The sequence below is a fragment of the Merops nubicus genome, unplaced genomic scaffold (genome assembly GCF_000691845.1).
Source record: "Merops nubicus isolate BGI_N331 unplaced genomic scaffold, ASM69184v1 scaffold8985, whole genome shotgun sequence".
Taxonomy (NCBI): Eukaryota; Metazoa; Chordata; class Aves; order Coraciiformes; family Meropidae; genus Merops; species Merops nubicus.
Genome location: NW_008610246.1, coordinates 17,208 through 23,458, shown reverse-complemented (window position 1 = coordinate 23,458; position 6,251 = coordinate 17,208).

Sequence of the window (6,251 nt, the reverse complement as noted above, 5' to 3'; positions counted from 1 at the left end):
TCTAGCCTCCAGCTCTCCAGAATTTTCTTCTCTGGCTTTTTCGTGGACATCTCAGTTCCTTTTGAGGTGAAATGCAGAATTCATCAGCTGGGCCTTTGCTTTTCATGGCAAATATTAAAGGGTCAGAAAACAACGAGTGTAGGAACTTCCACAGTAGAAGCTATAGGTTATTTCCTTTTTCTCTTGCCTGAAAAAAAAACACCTCAAAACAAATAGATCTAGAATTGAGGGAGACTGAATTGTCCTGGTTTGGCTGGGAGAGAGTCCTGGGCTAGCCATGGGCTGCAGTTTGGAGTCAGCAAGGAGCTTAAGCTGGGAGGGACAAAAGCCAGAGCAGCTGCCCTGAGCTGGCTCCAGGTGGATCCCAGTCATGCTCAGAATAAAGAGGGAAGTTTGCTGAGGAAGGGGTCTCCTCCTCCTCTGGGTTCCTTCTCCTGTTCCTCCCCTCAAGGGTCACCATGCCTGGAGGTGCTCAGTCACCCTCCTGCCCCCAAGGGCTGCTTTCCCATTTATTGGGACTGCCAAACACACCCCAAGTCTAACCAAGATGGCATTAGTATTAATTTTGCTGTTTCATTAAATCTGTTCTCATCTCTCCTCTCCTTTTCCCCATCCCCCTTCTCAGCTGGGGAGGGGTCATCAGCTGATAGAACAACTGCTGTAGTCCAGCCCTGGGCTAGAAGTAGACACAAATATACTGGAGGTTGCAGTTGTTTTGCCATCATGGAGGCCCTTCCATCAGCAGATTTGTATTTCTGATGCCTGGGGGTGAGCGCAGGGCAAGAAGAGGTTGGGTGCCTGAACCAGACTGGTTTCAGGATGGAGAAGCTTGCCTGAAGTGGAAAGAATGTTTTCTTTGCAGCATGTTGTGGATTTGAGGAGGAACCAAGCCAGGACTGAACACAGGTCGTGAATGGTTACAGTGCAGCTTTGTAATGCCTTCCCAGAAGTCAGGAGCTCCTTGGAATTGTACCCAGGCCACTGGTGGAATTTCATCAAACACCATAGGAGAAGATCAAGATGGGGGCCAGTGGGGTCCCAGATTTTAACAGCACTCCTGAGAGAGACATTCCAGTTGATACCATCTGCTTCAGAAACATGGTGGGCTTAAAATAGAGTGGATTTACCCCTGCTTGCCAGAGACAAGGATTCCCACTGTCAGGCTGATGGTGAGGAGGGTTCCATGCAGCTCCCTTGCTAAGGGTTCCTGGTTTTCCCTTTCTCCAAAGAGTTTCACAGCTTGCTCCTCAGCTGCTAAGCCAGAGGTGGGGTGATCCTCAAACCCCAGCCTGGTGGTGCTGGCTACAGAGACCTCCTCAGGCTGGGCAGTTTGAGGGAGCAACAAGAGCACCTCGATGGCAACACCTCAGGACCTCTCTGGGCCTGATTCAGTTTGCCTTCTACCACATCCAGCGCCCAGCTCGCCTTTGCTTTTGGCTCCTCCGTGTGCTGTGTGAGGAGGCAAAGTTCCCACTGTGGCCAGCAGCCAGTGTGACAGCCAGTAAATCACCAGGAAGGCACTGGAGGAGCTCTGGAAAGATGGAGAGATAAGGAATCCTTCCACACTGTTCCCTCCAGAGTCACGCAGACCAGCAATTATCAGCCGGTGCCCTAGGAGATGGATGTTGCAGAAGCTGCTGCAGGTGGAGCCTGCTTGAATTCCTGGACCCTGAGCAAGGTCCATGGCAACTCCACGAACCCATTGTGGAGTCTGGAAACTCTGAACTGGGGCTGTTTTTGCTAAAAAGGTAATTACTGAGCTTGATTTATGATCAAACAGAAGTTTTCAAATGGCTTCTCGATTCTGGTCCAGAAATCCATGAGCCTTATGTCATATGGAGGAAACCCAGAACACAGAAACTCTTTTTTTATGTAGTTGTTAGCAAATGTTATTAAGAAAATGAAATATTGTTGAGCTAGATCCTACGGCCTTTATTTCAGTGACAGTCTGAAGATAAAACAAAGGTGCTGGAGGAACCTTTCTGGCAAGGATTCCCATCTCAGAGAAGACACTAACATATCAGGCCACCTTCCTGGCAGCAGGTCAGGTTATGACTCTGCTGGAAGAGGTGATTGCAAAAAAAGGATAGGAAGGAGGTCTGGAGAGCAATAATTCTAAATAGTGCTTTAGTAATGATGTCATTTAAACAAAAAAGTAATGTTAAACACTGGGCAGTGAACTCCTTTGGATGAAGAGCAATGCAGGGCCACTAGCCAAAATGCAGGAGAACTTCTACAGCAGGAGAAGTTGCACAGTAATAAAGAGCTTGTGGAAAGTCCAAAGCATGCAAGGTCATGATGGAAAAGCCATATTGGAAAAATCCTGAGGAGTGGCAGGGTAAATAACCCAGTATTTTCTGTCAGTTTGAGGGCTTACTAGGAAACAGGGGAGGAAGGTGGTGTCACTGCAGCCAGACAGTGTCCCCACTCGTGGTCAGTCCATAGCATCCCACCCACGGGCAGTCCCTGTGTCTTGAAGTCAGAAGCCAAACCTTGGGCTGTCTGGAGCACTGGAACAACCTGAAGGACTGACATGATTCCAGGCTGACCTTGACCTGTTCTTGTGAGGCTCAGACAAACACAGTTCTACTCTGCATCCACTCCTGTGCTGAGGGAGCAGAAAGGCTGAAACGAAGCAAGGGATATTATTCTTGCAGCCTCGACAACCTGATGAACATCAGAAAACACCAAAAGTATCATTCAAAACCTGTTGTTACAGGTTTTTTTCTGTATAGGATGACCCATGGTGCTGCAGGAGGTCCAAACTGATGGATCACCCTCAGGCCAGGGTGCAGAGACTGGCTCTTCACCAGCAAGTTTGGAGAGTTTTAACCAAATTCCCCTATGAATAGCTGAGGGCCCGCTCAGCTCTGCAGGAGGCTGCACATGCCTTGATCCTTTTCCCCTCTTTATACCATTTGTTCCACATTCCACTAGAGGCCATCCCAAACCTCAGCTGGAAAAAAAAACCAAAAAACAAAGGGAGGGGGCACCTGCAGTCCAAAATGGCAAAAGCTCTTTTTATAGGAGATTTAGAAGTGGAACTTGGAGCTCCCTAGAAACAACTTCTCTAACTTCTCTTCCCGCTGTGCGAGGAGTAACTCCCAGATGTGACTCGAAGCCAGCAAATGATCTCAGGCTGTGAGATCAGATTTTGCTGAGTGTACAGGGTTAGACATGTTCATTACTCTTTCCAGAAGCTCTCCCATCCAAACCATGCGTCGGTATTTGATTTCCTTGGGAAAGATTGGCCTTCAGGGCAGCCTTTACCACAGTTGTCTATAGAGACTCAAAGTTTCAACATTACCTCCTGCCTTGCCAGTAGAAAGTTGCTTTTGTCCTTGCTGTTTATTCACCTGAGGCGTGGGGTTCCTGGAATTGTGTCTGCTTTCCTGGAAGAAGTGTTGAAGGGTGTAATGGCTTGTGCAGAAAGCATTCAAAGGCTGAAAAGATGTCAAGGAGAGAGGAGGCAGCTGGAGTTTAGGGAGAGCTCTTGGATTCCACTCTCATGACAGGTATTTCTCTGGCTGTCCTTGTCTCAGGAACTCGACGTTGCTTACACCCAAAGTGTTTTGGCTTGGGTAAAGGTTAATGGAAGAAGTTGAGTGCTGTGCTAGCCAACAGCAATTGGCCTTTATTGAAGGAAGCATTGCAAAAATACAACAGAGGCTCAAACTTCTCCTTTCCATGTGGAATTAAAATTAGAGTAATTCTGTGACCATCACAGTGAGGTTAAATATGTGCCCTTGCAATCTCAGGATGGGAAGAGCAGTTTAGATGAAGCAAGGACCTACTTCTTTACCCAGACTGTGATACTGAAAAATATGGTGAAAAAGATCAGATTTGCTTTTGTGGCTGTTTTGTCAGCTTTGGGTGGGGTCAGGAGAAGGGATTGCCAGAAATCTCCAGAGCCAGTTCATTCCTGTGAGATTTCTGGTCTGATATTTTCTTGAAAACTCAAGAGGTTTGGATTAGTCTCCAGACTCCATCTTTCTGGAGAGCTTCCCACCACTTGTGAGCCTGTGTACTGGCCATTTTTCCATTTCTCTAGGGGTGCAAATAAACCAACCCATACTCTGGATGATGCTGAATTTTCCTCTTAGTTTATAAATGATCTACAAAGAAGCACAATTTACAGAGAGAGCCAATAACGTCTCAAAGCTTATGAAAAGAGATGTATGATAAGATGAGCTGACAGTGTGTGCCAGGAAAAGGGTGCATTTAGTAGCCAATGGCTTGTTTCCACAGTCTGTGCTGTTGGTGAAACAAGAGGTTTTGCAAATGAAACTGTTTTAAGGCTGATATGCAGCTTGAATTGAGTCTTTTGACTTGCACCTGTTAGTAACTTCCCAGTAGTCTGGACCAGGTAGCACAGACCTGCAAAAGCTGCAACTCAGGGAACATTTTGGAGTTGTGCTGATGTGTTTTCAGGCCTGACTGGGGAGATGCTTCACTGTGAGAGCAGCTGAGCATTTAACATTGTTATCTGACCAAAAGTGAGTGAGTGCTCAGCTGCCCAGCTCGCTGCTATTGCTGTTGGAAAAATCATCTTCCTGTTGTAGGAGATCTCTCTTCTGAGAGAAACAAAGTGCTCCTGCTTCTGAGGGTGATGCCTGTCCTTCCCCACACCCAGGGCATGGGCTGTGCCTACTCATTCCCATCACATCCATGGTTATCTTGGACAGAAAGCCTATGGAATGCCACAGGAAAGCCCTGGAAGGGGGATGACACCCTGGTGAGCACTCTGCCTTGGGCATCTTGAAGATACCAGGTTTTCATCCAGGAAAGCCCTGGAAGGGGGATGACACTGTGGTGAGCACTCTGCCTTGGGCATTTGTCTTGAAGATACCAGGTTTGTCATTCTCTGCTCATCCTTGAGGAGCTGGCATCCTTTTGTGGTCTTTGGGAACGATTAATGAAGTTATAAAAGACAGCTTCCAGGAAGAAGATTAATTTCTCTTTGCTTGAATTCTAACAAAAGTTATTGATCAGTTGAAGGAGGGTGTAAGCAGAAAAAAAACAAGGCAACGTTCTGCTTCACCACCACTGTGAAGGGAAGGATGATTTTTGTGGAATACTAAAGCTCTGCTAGAATAATAAACCCATTTTCTTTTTTTGTTCAAGATTCTCATTCTATGTACGGATAATGAGACCACTTTAGAGAACAGCCTTGACAATCTGCTGGTGCTTCTTCTAACCCTCTATTCTTTGTGCCCTCTGTGACTCTCGAGTCATCCCGATTCTGTGGCAATTAAAGAAAGCACCTAGAGAATTTTCATTGTCATCCATAGGCTTTTTTTCTTATACAAGGGAAACGAAGGGGAAAAAATCATATTTTTGCATGCAAGTGTTAAACTACTCGTATTAAAACTGAACTTCAGTGTGTAACCTCTTCCTGAGGCAAGACCAAGTGTTGCATTTAGTGATCAGCTGCTTCCCCCTTCTCTGTCCCAGCACTTAGAAGAGTGGAATTTGGAGAAAAGAACCATCAAGTTTCTGACCTCATGCTTTCAGCATCCCCACAGCCAGTGAAGGTGTGAGGGGGTCTGACACAGTGTGATCTCTCCTTTCTTCCTCTTCATACAAGTTACCTGGAATTTCCAGCAGTGAAAAGGTTCCTCCCTCCTGCAAACAGCCGACTGCAAGTGAGATCTTCACAGAGGACTTCAACAGTGGGCTTTTGATCACTGGTGTCCTGAAAAGACCTGACTGCCTGGTGCTGGTTTTGCTTCTTTCCAGCTGTTAAATCACACTGGATATCTTCCTTCTGGTGTTTGGTGTGGGGTGGTTTTTTTAATGTAAGCAGTAATCTAATTGCTATGGAGAAGTTGTGTGAAAAAGAGCAAACAGGAAGAAAAAAAATGGCCCCTGTTGCAGTCAGTGAGAGGAAATGTCAAGAGAACCATCATTAATCTTGAATCAACACTTATTAAAAAGCTACAGCTTTTTGCTGCTTGTATCCAGGAGAGCTGAACAGGTTTGTTTAATATAACTTCTGGCCTGGAAAATTTCTTGCTGTTCCCTCGAGATGTCCCCAGAAAGGACAGCTTTGTGGGCTGGCTGGACACAGCTCCTGCTCCAGCGTGGTGGTGACTTACCACTTCATACTTCTGGGGCAGAATAAACCCTGAAGTTCAGACTTTCACTGTGGGTCTCTGGGATGTGACCATAGAAAGCAGAGCTCTGTCTCCCGTGGATGGATACCAACCATTCCTCTGTAAGGAGCAAGGTTTGCTCTGGAGCCCCAAGCC